This window comes from Cebus imitator, unplaced genomic scaffold (assembly GCF_001604975.1).
Source record: "Cebus imitator isolate Cc_AM_T3 unplaced genomic scaffold, Cebus_imitator-1.0 Scaffold657, whole genome shotgun sequence".
NCBI classification, from domain to species: Eukaryota; Metazoa; Chordata; class Mammalia; order Primates; family Cebidae; genus Cebus; species Cebus imitator.
In genome coordinates, this window is record NW_016107972.1 from 229,121 (window position 1) to 244,522 (window position 15,402).

At 49.3% G+C, this 15,402-nt stretch overlaps 1 protein-coding gene across 4 annotated transcripts in view; it reads left to right on the forward strand.

The window, feature by feature from the left end:
* The window catches only part of DLGAP3 (DLG associated protein 3), a 66,134-nt gene that overhangs the window by 8,430 nt on the left and 42,302 nt on the right, over positions 1-15,402 (forward strand). For all 4 annotated transcript variants that reach the window (XM_017518033.2, XM_037734715.1, XM_037734716.1 and 1 more), the window contains one exon: positions 14,203-14,285. The gene's annotated coding sequence lies outside the window, so the exon portion shown is untranslated. The remainder of the gene's footprint in view (positions 1-14,202; positions 14,286-15,402) is intronic.

Consider the following 15,402-nt stretch of genomic DNA (forward strand, 5'->3'; position numbering starts at 1 on the left):
AGAGACGGGGTTTCACCGTGTTGACCAGGATGGTCTCGATCTCTTGACCTCGTGATCCACCCGCCTCGGCCTCCCAAAGTGCTGGGATTACAGGCAGGAGCCACCGCGCCCAGCCGAAGGGGAAGCTTTTGAGTGGAAGCTTAAAAGTTGAACAGGTGCTTACCAGGTGAGCAACTGTGGGAACAGGTATTTCAGTGACAGGAAATGTTCCAGATGGTCTTCCTACTTCCACCCTTGCCAGCCCCACCTCCACAGACTCTTCCCCAAAAAGCGGCCAGAGTAAAATGAGGTCTTGACTTTCCAGTGGCTTTCCATCTAACTCAGAGTGAAATCCAAAATGTCCTGAGCGACGTAAGTGCTGTGTGTGCAAAGCCCCCTATTACTTTTTAGATCTCAGGGCCACTCCTACTGTGGGCTTCCTTTCTGTTCCATAAAAAGAACAGTTCCACCTGGAGGCAATTGCGCTTGCTTTCCCCCTCATCCAGAAATGCTTTTCCCCCAGATATCTAGGCAACTCACTTCCTCACTGTATCCAAGTCTTTGCTCAAAAGTCACGTTTTTAGAAAGACCTCCCCAATAGTCTGTCTTAAATAGCCCCTTGACATTCTATCTCCTCACTCCATTATTATTAATACTTTTATCTCAGTACTTGCCACCACCATTATTTTCTGTATTTGGTTATCATCCCTCTTTTTGCACTGGAATATAAACTTCATGAGCATGGGAGCTTCATCTGTTGTGTTCATTGCTGTACGTACAGTGTCAGTATTCACTTGGAGAAGTATTCAGCTTGGAGTAGGAACTCGATACATATTTGTTGAATAAAGAAATTTTAGATAGCTGGCAGCCAGTGGGGAGAAAGGATCAAGGTGGAATAAGATGCAAGGCAGGGAGACCAGTTAGGAACCTGTTGTCATAGCTTTGGTGAGAAATTAGGATGAGAGTGGCCTGACGTGGAACACCAGCTGTGGGGGTGGAAAAAAGGAGACACAATATACAAACACACGCATGCACAAATATACATGCATGTGCTTGTACTTTAATCACATCTGCTGTTTTAGTAGGGGAACGCCGAGGAGGAAAGTAAAAGTGTCTTTATGTGTATATGTGGTATGTATGTCACGAACAACTCACGACAAGCTGGACACTCTCCAGCTAATGTTGACTGCAGTTTTCCCTTCCTTTTGGGTCTTGTCACCACCATCCCATGTATGTTCATCCCTGCCAGCCAGGCTGCAGAGGGCTGCCATGCAGGAGTCTCTGTGCTTCCACCCTGTCAGTGAGGCAGGGCTCCTGCTGCAGGGGACAGGAGTCGGGAGCCGGGTCTTGAACAAAGAGAATGGTCTTAGGAGGTCAGAGCCACAGACGGAGACTTAGAGACACTTGGAGAGAGGCACGTGGACTGTGAGAGGAGTAGAGAGAAGGGGAATGGCTGCAGTGCTCAGAGATGGAGCGCTCAGGCATGGCCTAGACTTCCTGAAGCCAGATGTGGTGGGGGCGGGAGAGCATCCTCAGGCAGCTTCTAATGCCTGGCCCCAACCTCTTCCCTTCTTCCCTTCTTCTCCTGCTCCACTCCAGGTCCTCTACCCTGGTGATGTGGATGCCTTAGCCAAGTATGGGCTTAGGAGTTATTGGTCCTGAGGGTTATGATGTGAATTCAGGTATATGGAGAGACCTAGAGAAAGGGGTCCCTATTTCTATGAGATATTTGGTGGTCTGGCAGTAGGGGAGAAATTTCTCTGAGCATCTCAACTTTGGTTGTTTTCTTTCTTTCTTTACTTTTTTTTTTTTTTTTTTTTTTTCCTATACACATTGTGCTGCAATAACTATTGATGAACATATATCCTTACCTTTTGATTTTTTTTTTTTTAGACAGAGTCTTGCTCTGTCGCCCAGGCTGAAGTGCCGTGCATGATCTCGGCCCACTGCAACCTCTGTCTCCCAGGTTCAAGTGATTCCCCTGCCTCAGCCTCCCAAGTAGGTGGGATTGCAGGCATGTGCCACCATGCCCGGCTAATTTTTGCATTTTTAGTAGAGACAGGGCTTCTGCCATGTTGGCCAGGCTGGCCTCGGACTCCTGACCTCAAGTGATCTGCCCACCTCGGCCTCCCAAAGTCCTGGGATTACAGGTGTCAGCCACTGTGCCTGGCCTGGTTGGTTTCCTTTCTCCCAAGAGAGCATGGAGTATTGAGCTTGTGTTGCAAAACGAGCAACTAAGGTTAAACCTCAGGGAGGAGCAACCAGCTGCTAGCATGAAGAGACTAAGGCATAGTATGGGGGAAAGCTGGAAAGATAGCTGGTAAGAAAAGGAGGAAGTGGAAGTTGGGGGTCTGCCCCACCCCTTGCCACTCCGGGGACCTCTGGTGGAGGGGAGTGGTCAAGGCCTAAGATTCTCTTTGACTCTTCCTCCCCCAGACCTACAAGCCTGGGGCTGGGTTGCTTCATGACAGAGAGGCCAGTGATAGAGCCCTCTCCAGGTTTTAGGGGCCCTCTTGCCTCTCTCTTCTCCTATCTGGGCTAGGGGCCAGGGTGCTGCAGCCGCTCCCCTCCCACCTGGGCTGTGAGCATGGGGGTTGGGCCGAAACAGCCGCCAGAGCCGCCCACCTGCCCGCGGTGTCATGGCAACGACTCTGCCCACGTGGACGACGAGGAAAGGGAGGAGAAGAGAGGAGAGGAGGCATCACAGCAGACTCGAGGATAGGAGGGGGCTCCTCAGAGTCCTGCATGCTGAAGCCCCCACCCCTCTAGCTTGGCCCTGGCCCTAGCTCTTTTCACCCTAGATTCCCCAGGGCAGGGTGGGGCTGGTGTTCCAGCCCATGCCTCAGAGTGTGCATGTCCTTGGATGTCCTGAGTAATGATGACCTTGTCTTCCTGCACAGTGGGGTGCTGGCCAGGATCCTGGGGTACATGGGGCTTTGGCATGTTCAGGCGTTGCCTTTTCTCCTTACCCGGCAAGTCGGGGATGGTGCCTGGGGCTGAGGGGATAAGAGCCCGACCTACTTCTCCATTTTCTCACTATTTTTCAAAAGGAAAATGACCCACTTTTCAGCCAATCAGACTGGGGCCTGTTCCCTGGTTGATTTCCTGAGCCCCCCTGCCCAGGCGTCTCCCCATCCTCAGCCTATTAGCCACGTGCTGGATTCACTTCCTCAGGGTAGCAGGTGAACCCATGTGGAGAAGTCCTCTCCTGCCATCTGCACCAGGCTGAGCCTGTTCTCAGTGGGACAGGGGTGGGCCAAGGCCTGGCTGAGACCACGTCAGCTCCACATTGAGCAGACCCCTTGCCTGCCTCCGTCTTGGGCACTCTGAGGGTCCTGCCTGCCCTCCCCATAGACCCCCAGGACACACCTCAAGTCGAGGCAGGAAGGGCTCCAGAAGGGTGGAAGGAGGATTCTGCCCCTCCTCTCTCCCTGTGTCCGTGGATAGTGGCAGGCCGTCTTCCCAAGCTGCTTCATTTCCATGTGGAAAGGGAGTCTGTGGCACTGCAGAACCTGTCTGTCTGTCTGTATGCCTGGCTGGCAGAGTTCCTCTCAGAGACCACCCCTGCCCCCACAGAGAGTTCTGACTGTGCCTCACTTCCCAAGCCTCTCCTTTTCTCTAGGATATTGGTCTGGGCCTCCGAGCCCCCTCCCTCCCTGAGCTATATTGGCCTGGGCTGGCTTGGGGGGTGATTAGGGATTTAATTATTTAGTTTCTCCAGCTCAGTAGATTAATTCCATCCATCACAGGCAGGCTGAGCCTTCTTCCCCTCTCTGGACTGCCTGGCCAACCCCAGAGAGAAGGAGCATCATGGCTCACCTGGGCCTAGTAATAGATTTGGGAACAATGGATAAAGTTCTTGTTGGGGGAGGATTTGGTGAATGACCTTGAGCAGGTGTGGATGCCTAAGCGCTGTGAAACAAACGTGTATTTCTGTCATCTGGTGATAAACACGTGGACATGATTTTAAGGTTTTGTATCTGTGCAGCTTCTATGCACACAAGCATCGAAGTCTATTGAATGGCTAGGCGCAGTGGCTCAAGCCTATAATCCCAGCACTTTGGGAGGACCACTTGAGCCCAGGAGTTCAAGACCAGCTAGGGCAACATAGTGAGACAGTCTCTACAAAAAAATAAAAAAATGAGTCATGCACGGCAGTACATGCCTTTAGTCCCAGCGCCTTGGAGGTTGAGGCAGGAGGATTGCTTGAGCCTGGGAGGTCGAGGCTACAGTGAGCCGTGATAGTGGTACTGCACTCCAGCCTGGGTGAGCGAGCAAGACCCTGTCCCCCACCCCCCCAAAAAAAGGAAAAAAAAGATCTATTGGATGGAAATGCACATGTGGTGTATGAATCCTTATAGGAACAAGTTTGTGTGTGGTCAGGTGCTGTGTAAGTTGTGTGTGGATGACTACATGGCTGTGTAATTTGCCACTGGCTGAACACCTGCTAATTTGTGAATGAGCAATCTTGGGGCCATGTATGGCTGTGTATGAGGAAGAGATTGCGGAGATGGAATCTTTCCTGAGGCTGAGTGATGAGAAAGGGCACACTGGTGTCTGCCTACTGGCCTCCTTAGACCAGCTTGGTCAGGGAGACATGCTACTTTAAAGGTGTTCTGAGGCTGGCCGTGGTGGCTCACGTCTGTAATCCCAGCACTTTGGGAGGCCAAAGTGGGCAGATCATGAGGTCAAGAGATCAAGATCATCCTGGCCAACATGGTGAAACCCCGTCTCTACTAAAATACAGAAAAAAAAAGGAAAAATTTAGCCAGGCGTGGTGGTGCCCCCCTGTAGTTCCAGATACTCAGAGGCTGAGACAGGGGAATAGCTTGAACCTGGGAAGCAGAGGTTGCAGTGAGCCGAGATCGCACCACTGCACTCCAGCCTGGCGACAGAGTGAGACTCTGTCTCAAAGAAAAATAATAAACAAATAAATACATACATAAATGTGCTCTGTTCAGCCTGGGGTTTTGTCAGGCCTGGACCCACACTCAGATTTAAATCCTTCTTCCACCATCTGTGTGACCTTGGGAAATTTTCTTTACATTTCTAAACTTCAGTTTCCTTCTCTGTAAAATGGGAGTAATAATAGTACCTACTGCAAAGGACAGTTGCGAGGATTATACGTGGAAACACATCTAAAGCCCTTAACACTGCGTCTGGACAGCTGTAGGTATTCAGGAGCCTAACCTTAGACTTCACAGTTGAAAGGCACCAGAGGCTGTCTGGTCTGAAACGTATTCAATGTATTCAGTGCTTGAATGCACTCTGTACCATCCTGCAAAGCGGCCCTCAACCTCTGCTTGCATGCTTCCCCGGACGGGACACTCCTAGCTCTTTAGGAAAGCCAGATCATGCTGGGGCAGTTCTATCTGCTGGGGAGCTCTGGTCCAGCTGCAGGGAATTGTTGCCTTCCTTTGCCCCCCTGTTCCTCCCCATTTCGCTATGCCTCAGCTGCGGGGCACTCCTTGATGGCTCAGTTGCTGACCCTGAACTCATTAAGCACCTACTGTATGCCATGTCTGTCCATACAGAGATAGAGCCCATGAATTTTGGCCTTCAAGGAGCTCACAGCTTACAAACAACTCTTTACCCTACTCTGGGGAATAGAGATATGAGATCCAAGAGGAGCTGGCAATTGTGGTGTCCTGGGATTGATGGGAGGGCACTTTTAGGGGAGACCTCATGGAAGAGAGTACACCTACACTGCAGCAGAGGGTAAAATTGGGAGGAGAGGTCTTCAGTACAAAGGGGTTTTGCAGTCTGTGCTGTCTTTTCTTTCTGTGTGCTCTCATGCTGTGTCCCCCAGCTCCTGGCTGTCTTCTCTGAAACCCAGAGAGAGCAGAGATGTAGACATCCCTGAAGCTGGAGCAGGGTCAGGCAGGGTTTCAGGCAGAGCTGAGGGGTGGGAGGTACCATGATGTGAACCTGGCGGTCAGCCAACCAGCAAGCCTTTGTGGTTGGCTTCCTGTGCTTGACTCCCCTGTGGGAGAGGCCCAGAAGGAGGGCTTAGGCCCTGGTGCTAGGAGCCCCTGTCCCAGCTCACACAGAGACTTCCAGGACAGTGTGTTAATCCAGGAGGCAGTCCCAAGCTCTGGACCCCAGGAGGGGACCAGACGCCTGGGCCAGAGAGTAGGAAAGACCATTGGTGTGGCCAGGCTGAGTAACTCCTGCCCAGTGGACCCCTTCATGGGCTTGGGCTCCTGTCTGTTATTCTTTGACGGCCCTGGAAGGCTCAGGTGTGGAGCATCCTGGAGGTTAGGGCAGCACCAGCCTAAATGACATACAAATGAAAGAAGGTGCTTTGGTGCTAAAGTCAAAAGAAGTCAGCATATGGAGATACATGTGCAGTTGTTTGAATAGGTCAGCTTAGTTACTCATTGCTGCAAGCTAAGGAGGTAGGTATTGTGATCCCATTTTACGGATGAGAAAACTGAGGCTCAGACAGATAACACAAATTGCTCATGGTCATAAAGGTAGGTTGTGACATAATGGATGGAGGTGAATGATTGGCTTTCCAGTACCCAGCTATGAGGTTGCTGGACTTTCCCTTCCAGCTCCCTGGAGTTGGAAGAGAGACCTCTAATCCTGGCTACAGCGGTTTGTGGGAGTCTGTAAATCAAGGTCCTCTATTTGTCTCAGGTGCCATTATCTTTGACTACCAGGACTGCTCTGCTGTCTTCTGTATGCTCAGGGTGTGGGAGGTCTTCTCAAGGAGCCCAGGCAAACAGAAATTCCTACATGCATGAAACAAACGAGTTTTCAGACTACCCATTTCTGATCCAAACCAAGTCATGTATGGATAGTTACAGGCTTTGCCCAAAGCTGTCTAGAGACCCCCCCAGCTTCCCTGCCTCTAAGTCTCATGCATTTAAATAGCTTCTCCCTAGTTAACGATAGCTAACCCTCAGCGCCATGCTGGATACTTTACTTGCATTATCTTAGTCCTTGTGACCTCACAGGGAGAAAGGGACTACTCTTGCTCCCATTTGAAAATGGGGAAACTTAACTTGAGAGAGACAAAGAAGCGTCCTTGATGCCACACGTCTAGTAAGTGATGGACCTGGGATATGAACCCAAAACAGTTTAGCCTAAGACCCAGAAGCCACAGTTTCTCACCAGCTGCCCCTCACCAGGGTCCTACAGGAGTTCTGGTCCTAGGAGTCCTCTGTCTCAGCAGTGTGCAGTCTTCCCCAAGGAAGGCTCCTGGGGACTTTCAGGAGAGGGGGAAAGGGGAAAGTGGAAATGATAAGGCAGCACAGCCTGAGAATTCGTTCAGTTGACAGAAAAGGAAGAGATAGCTGAGAAAGGGCTGGAAGCAGTTGGTCATGGCTGCAATTAGGGGGCATGAAGGAGTGAGGCTGGTCAGGCTGAATTGTGTCTTAGAGGGCTTTTGGCAGCCCTGGAGAAGAAGGAGGAATGCCAGGCTCTGCTTCTGATGCCTCTTGGGTACATAGCTCCAGCTGGGAAGGGAGCTGGGGCCCAGCAAGTCTGAGTGAAGGACCTTTGTGGGGCTGGTAGACCCTGAATCCTGTTCCTGCAGCCCATCCCTGAAAGTTGTGCCTCATTCTTTCTCTCTGCAGCATGGGGAGGGTTACCTTTTTCTTTCTTACTCTCCCTTCTCTCTCCACTATCTTCCCTGAGCTATGCAGAGTGACATATCTGGGGGAGACCTAGGTGCAACTGGAAAAGAACCATCTTCACCTGCTAAGCGGAGTGGCTAGATAAACATCGTGAACAAGGCTGGGTATAGAGGCTGGATTTCTAATACCGGAATCTCCAGGGCTCTCCAAAGCCTTTGAAGAGAAAGGAGTGGAGGTCCTTTCTGTGGGCTGTTGTACATAGGAGCAGAGTGGATGAGGGCAGGAAGGGAAAATATGCATTCACAGAACAGGTATTTTTTGAACACTGTTTATTGGCAGGCATTGTTCTAGCCACTCAAAATAATGCAGCACACAAACAGATGCAGTCCCTACCCTTTTGGAGCTTATATTCTACTATGGGGAGGCATACTATAAACAAACAATAGACAAAGAAAATAATTTCAGAGGGCAATCAGTGCTCTGAGGGCAATGAGGCAGGTGATATAGAGCATACCCAGGGTTGCAGCTCAACTTTAGTTGGAGTGAGTGGTCAGATAGGCCTCTCTGAGCTGAGACCCAAAAGATGAGACAGAGGAAGCCATGGGAATATCTGGGGCAGAGTGTTCCAGCAGAGAGAACATCAAGTGCAAAGCCCCCTGAGGTGGGATTTTCAAAGAGATTATAGGTAGTGTGGGTTATTCACAGGCCGAGCACTGTCCAGTGGGTCAGGAGATGGATTTAGACTTGGATCTGCATAAATGGCTCAAGTGTTTTAGAGCTGTAAACCCATTTTCTGTAAAATTTCTGCCCTAAGCCTCTAAGAAGTGTTGATTAAATAAAGTAATAAAGGTGAATGAATAAAACGGCAAGCCTCCCTCCTTCCATTCTGTTTCCCCTTCTTCCTTCTCCATTTTCTGGGGCAGTGAGGGGAGGAGGAGGAGGAGGAGGAGGAGGAGGAGGAGGAGGAGGAGGTGGTGGAGGAGGAGGAGGAGATTTTCCTTGGGTCCTAAGGGGAGGGGCTGGATACAAGGCATGCCGAGTCTTCAGCAACAAGGCTGGGTAGTGAGGTTGAGGGAGGCCAGGGACTAGGACCAGCTACAGAGATCCTGCCACAGGCATCTGGGCAAAGCCCATGTCAAATCAGTCAGGGGGCCTCAGGCAGAACTGGATGCAGGAAGAGATGAGGGGACGGGGAGGCAGAGGTATGTCTATCCATGGGCACAGTTGAATGATCAGGGTTATGAGCTGCAGGTCAGAGGCTCTGTGTTAGGGCTTCCAGTGTGAAGGGCTGGACAGAGAAACTGAGGCACAATCTTGTCTATACTGGTTGGTTAACACAGGGAGAGGGGGTCGGTAGGCAAAGCCTAAAACTTTGGGATCCCAGGAACACACAAGGCTTACCACAGGCCTGGAGGAGCCAGGCCGACAGCAGCAAAATGAATTCTAGGCCTCACTTGCTGGAAGTTCTGCTGTGTTGGAACTGGTGTGGGGATGACCTCATAGACTCCAGGTGAGGGGATTGGATAGGGCTGACCTTCACAAGGGAACAACTCTGACCTTTTGATGCTGTTTGAACCATCGTGTTCAACTTGTAGCTCTCCCAGACAGCTTCCCGGGGAAGGAGTTAATTGGCTAATATTTGATTTTTGAAATCTTCATCTTTGCCTAAGGCATCACTTTGTGCCAAACTCTGAGATACCAGCCTTTGTCAAACACACCTGGATCCCTGGGTACCCAGACGTGGACAATCTAGAGTAAGCACTTACCTTTTCCCCAGCTGAGTATCTTTAGTCTTAGATGGTCATCCAGAGAAATTAAGTGACCTACCCAATGTCACACTGTAAACCAGTGGAAGAAACAGTGATAAAGATAGCTACTGTTATCATGTGCCAGGGACAGTGCTAGCGGATTTCTGTGCTTTACCTTGTTAAACATGACATCATTTATACCTTTACAATGGCTCTAATATCATCCCCATTTTTCCGATGAGGAAACAGGTTAAGAGAGGTGAATCACCTGCCCAAGTATACACAGCCTGTAAGTGAGTAGAAAGGGATTTGAGCCCACAGAGTCTGATGACAGAGTCCATACCCATAACTGCTTTAATCAAGAGAGTTTGTGAGTTGCCTAGGTCCCAAGAAAGGAAAACCAACTGATTTGGCTGGGCAGGGCCCTGAGGGAGAGGGAGAGAAAACACTCTGACTCCTTCTCCCATTTTCCATTCTTTTTCTGGAAGGTAATTGCTTGGGGCAGTGACAACCTCCTGGTGAATTACACAGCTGGTTTCCCAGTGAGATTTGTAACAACAACCCCGCCAGCCTGGCAGCCCCCAGCAAGTTCCGGTTTAAGAAACGAATTGCTGGATTGTGTAGTTGGTGCTAAATTGGGTAATTTCTTGGTGACGGCATCTGTGCCATTTCTTCCATTCCCGGATAGATTCGAGCTGCATCAGAGATGAATTTGTCACACACGGCACCCTCCCAGACTCCACTCTCCACTTTCCAGCCAGCCATAGGTTACTGCAAAAGTGACTGCTTCCCTCGGCCCCCACTCTCACAATCTGGGCAGCTCTCGGTGTCCTGGGATAGTGGTTGGATGACTTGGTGCAATAAAAATGGGAAAATAACACCAGCACCCAGAATTGTCATAGGACTTCAGGGAGCATCCTTTATTCTATACTAATCTGATCTTGGACTTGGTATAAACTCAGTGCTCACCACACATGGGAAAAGGATAAATCACACTCTGGTTAGGTCTGGAAGATATGTATGGATGAGGTCTTTTTATCTGTTTGTGTGCTGTAAGAAAATAGATTCACTTTCATTACTCTGTTCACTTCAGAATGGTATTGAATAAGTTTGACTTCTCTGGGCTGGCAACACAGACAGGAGAAAAGCTAATGCTTTGGAATCGGCCAACACTGGATATGATTTCTGGCTTTGACAGCAGCTCTCAGTGTGACTTTGGGGAGCTCAGTTAGTCTCTCCAAACCTCAGTTTCTTCTTCTGTACACTGGAAGGTGGAGGGGGTGGATAATGTCTATCCCTTGAAACAGTTTTGGGACTCACATAAAATATCATAAATGAAAGGCTCTCGTTTTGTAGACTCACATTCACTCAGCAAATGTCTGCCATATGCTAAGCATTGTTCTAGGGATGGGGAGAATTCAGTGGATAAGATGGATAGAATTCCTGCACTTATGGGGAGCTAACATTCTAGTGGGAGAGACAGACGATCTAGGAGTCACAGAAATTTAAAATGGTAACAGTATAAGGGACAGGTACATGGTGCCTTGAGAGCAAACAGCAGGGGGATCTGACCTAGTCAGGGAGGCCAGAGAAAGCTTCCCCGAGGAAGCAACAACTGGGCTGAGATCTGAAGGGTGTGTAGGAGTTAACAAGGCAGAGGTGGGTAGGAAAAGCTTTCCCAACAGGGGGAATAGGCCCCGTGATGCGAGGGATCATGGGACTGACAAAAGACTGTCCTGGCTGCTGCAGAGAAAGCAAGGGGAGCATGTTGTGAGAGGATGTTGGAAAAGTAGGAAGGGCCAGACCCTGCGGGCCTTGTTGGACAAGTGAAGGCATTTTATCCTAAGGACATCAATCAGCCAGTGAAGAGTTTTAAGCAAAGGCGTGACATGATCAGATTTGCATTTCCAAATGGCCATTTGGATTGGAGCAGGGTAAGAATGGAAGCAGGGAGACCAGTTAGGAGAAGATGTGCAGACATGCAGGCAGGAGATGGTGTTCTCAGGGACATTTGGATTCATTAGCAGTGCGTTCTGCTGCAAATATTACAGGATATCTGGCCAACAGTGGTTTAAATAAAGAGCGCATTCCTTTTCACATGTAGACCTGGAGTAAAGCAACTGTTCGTGTTGGTTCCATGGCCTGATGATGCCAGGACTGACATCTCTGCAGTTCTCTAGGCCTTTTGTTGTGGCAAGATAGCGGTCCTAGCTCTGGCCATCATGGTTATAGTCAAGCCAAAATGGAGGGGACGAAAGATGGCCCTAGCAAGTCCTACCCCTTTGGTCACAAAGGCAAAATCTTTCCCAGAAACCTTCATCATATTTCCATGTATATATCACTAGCCAAAATGAAATCGCGTGGCCTCTAGTTACAAAAGAGGTTGGGATAAGGACAAGGAGGTTGGGAATGAGTTTTAGCGAGTCAGCTGACAATGATTTGATGGACATGGAAATAAATGGGCACATCTGTTTTTTGGGAAGCAAAATCCATAGGACATGGTGATAGATTGAATTACTAGTCCCTTCCTCACTTGTTTTTCCCTCCCATTGATTTTGTTTAGTAATGGAGTGAAGGCAGGTAGTGTGGGGGGACGAAGGCAGGTGGTATGGTGAGACGAATGTGATCATAAAGCATAACATATAGGAGGAACCCAGTTGTTAATTAAATATTTTCTTTAGAAAAATCCATAAATTGGATATCTCCTGCTCCGAGTGATTTGGATTTGATTATATTGTTTACTATTTGGACATTGGGGATTTTGGAAATCCAAAAGGAAGGCTTCTCACGAAGGATTACATTGTATAATCTTTTAGAGTTTGTAAGAGTTATTGTATTATTTGATATCCATTAAAAGTCCTGGGAGATACGTGAGCAGGTATCCTGAGGCTTAGGGAGGGTAGGCCACCTCTGGTGTGTCAGGTGTCACATACATTCTGATCTCAGGACCTGTGCTTTTTCCACTAAACAGAGCTTCCCTGCAGGACCTGGGTAAAGGAGTTGAGGGTTGGTCTGTCTGGAAAAGGCAGCAACTACTGGGCCCATCTTCTCCAAGACAAGAGCAAGGAGAATGTGGATTGATGCCAAAGGGGCTGAAGTTTGATAAGACCTTGGTGAAAGCCGAGTGGCTTGCCAGCAGCACCTGTGTGAAGCAGGAGACAGAGGGGCACCTAGGAATGTCCACCACTGGGAAGTTCTGTGAGGCTCCAGCTTGACGTCACCACACACAGAACAAATGGGACAGTCTGGGCTTCTGCCAAAGTGGCCTTTTGTGCTGTGAGTCTCAGATATAGGTCCTGCTTGGGGCAGGAAGAGGGAAGAGAATGACATGGATGAAGGGCCAGGCTACCCTTCTGCTTTCTTTTCAAGGCAGAGAGATGCTTCCAGGTGCTTTTCCAACAACTGCTTGAAAGGCCATCTTGATCTGAAATTCCCCGTTTCCCCAAAGAAGGGCAATGGAGGAGAATTGTCATCCAGAGCCAGGCAGTTGGTATCCATCAGGTCACCCCAGTCTTCCTTCAGGCAGGGTAACCAACAGCTTCCACAGTCCAGGTTCCAGGGTGGGCCAGGGCTGGCCATGTCTCACCCTGTCCTCTATGGAAGATTCTCAGGAAACCACAATCTTCTTCATTGTCTCACATCCTTCAGGGTCAGGAAGTTCTTCCTGATGTCTGACTGTGCTTCTTCCACTACTATTAATCACGCTTGCAAAGCTAGCTGTTCTTCCTGATGTCCCTGTGTCTAATAATGGCATCATTAGTCTTCCAGTCACGGCTGCTGCAAACTTCAGAGTCATCTTCCTTTTTGATTTTCTCTCTCCTATTCCCACTATTTGCCATTCCCTGTCTGTCAGAACTCTCCGAGCCCACCCCTTAGAATTCCCTGTTTGCACACTTCTTCTGCCTGTGCTTGCTGTTTCCTCACAGGCTAGGTTCTCTTCCCCACCACCTATGTGTGTGGGACACACAGACGTCTTGTACTCCATCACAAACACCGTCTCCTCTGAGAAGTCTTCCTTGAGTGCCCTCTATTGAATCTGATCCTGTCTTCATCTGAAGTAGATCAACATTTTGGTACCTCTTTCCGGCACAGTCATTTATTCGTCTACTTAGTGAATGCTTATTAAGGACTGGCTCTGGGCAAAGCCCTGAGTTAGGTGCTGGAGATCCAGAGATGAATAGGATTTGGTTTCTATCCTGCAGAAGACCACATTCTAGGTGGGGAGATAGAAACCGAAACAGACATTTTCAATGCAGTATGATAGCTGCTTTCATGGGGACACCCAGGGTGTTATAAAAGCCCAATAAAGAGCATAACCTAGAATAAGAGCACAGAAAGTCTTCAAGGGAAGGTGGGGCTTAATATGAGTAAGTGTTAGCTAGGGGGAGGGCTTTGAGGTGGATGAAAGGACATTCTAGGAGGAGGGAACATTTTGTTCAAAAATAAAGTGGCCTGTAATAACTCTGTCACGTGAGAGGTTGTTCCCCTGTTAAGCTACAAACCCCTCGAGGACAGGGACCACTCTTAAATCACCTCTATACACTTCTCATTCTCTTGCTTATGGTAGCTGCTCAACAAATGTTTGTGGAATGGAATCATATTTGAGGGCAATGGAAAAAAAAAAAAAAAATGCAGTGGCTCAGCACCATGGACAGATCCCACAGACACCTGCAGTTGGAGGTAGTCCAACCTGTACGCACATTTGCATGTATTTGCATAATGAAGCCAACCTCATTTCCCTGGGGGTCCAAAGGCTCTGCATCTTAGGGGATCCAATCAGTCCGGGTTTGGGGGGTTGGGAAGGGAAACTGTCAGGGCCAGAGACCAGTCCTCTGAGGACTGAGGGAAAACGTCTGTCCCCTTTTGCTTACCATCCTTTCCTTTTCCATCAGGAGCCAGTGGTCCTGAGCCTTCTGAAGTTAGGATTCTGCCTGGTGGTGGGGATCCTGACATCAAGGATGGGACACCCCGGATGGTGAGTGATAGAAGAGTCTGGGAGACGGGGATTAGACTCAGGTTCTCATACCAGAATAACGGGTTTGATTCTTGATTCAAAGTGACTCATCCACTTACTGGCTTTGTGACCTCACCATTTTGAGCTCAATTTTCTCATGGGTAAGTGTGGATAATATCTACGTCACAAGATTTCAGTGAGATTAGAGAATATCAGGTATGCACAGTACCTGGTATATAGCAAGTGCTTGGGAAATAGTAGGAGATGAGCGGTGAGCAGGATCTGGAAGAAAGGTGGATGTGTGGAGGTGATGGTAGGGAGAAAGAGAATGAGTCTCAGAGGTGCTGCTGTCTGGAGTCTTTGAGGCTGTCATCCCTCCTAGTCAGCAGATGGCCCAGGAGCCTGGTCGAGGATGAGGGAGGGCACCGTCTGCCAGCTCCTCTGTCCCTGTCCCTCCTGCTGTCACTCCCTCCTGCTGTAGCTCCTGTCCTGGCAGCTCCTGGAGTCCTGATTGGAGGCAGCTCTTGCTGAGAGCTGACCTCTCGGTCCTGTAGCCTTAGCAAGCCTGGGATGGGAGCCAGGAGCACTGGTTCCAGAGTTTTTTCTCCATGGCTTTCCTTCCTTGCCTTCCCTCTGTTCCTGGGAGGAGGAACTCCTGAGTTGCAATCCCTGTTTAGGATTCAGATGCTACTATGTGTAGCTGCTGTTCTTCTTTATGGATTTTCCTCCTTTGTGATTCCCCTCCCGTGGAATGGGAGTGGAGGATGGGGGTAAAAGGCAAAAGGGGAAATTTCACGGGGGGAATATTTGGAACTCAGAAGAGGAACGAGAAAGAGTCATCTCAGGTTCTCCTTCTTATTTCAGTCCACAGGGGAGGGAGAATGAGCCTACAGCCAGATGGAATGCACAGGATGTGGAAGGAAGGGGAGGGATTTTTCTGCGGGATGGTGCTGGATATGTAGATTTGGGTCCAGTGTTCTCTTTCTTCATAGCAGCTGGGAGCTGTGACCCTGAGGCCTGGCTCTTGCAACAGTGGGGTGTAGAGAAGGGTTGGGGTAGAGATGTGGCTGTGAATCTATTTGCCTAATGCCAGCTTGTGAAAAGCTAGTTCACCTAAAGACTGGTTTCTTTGAATATT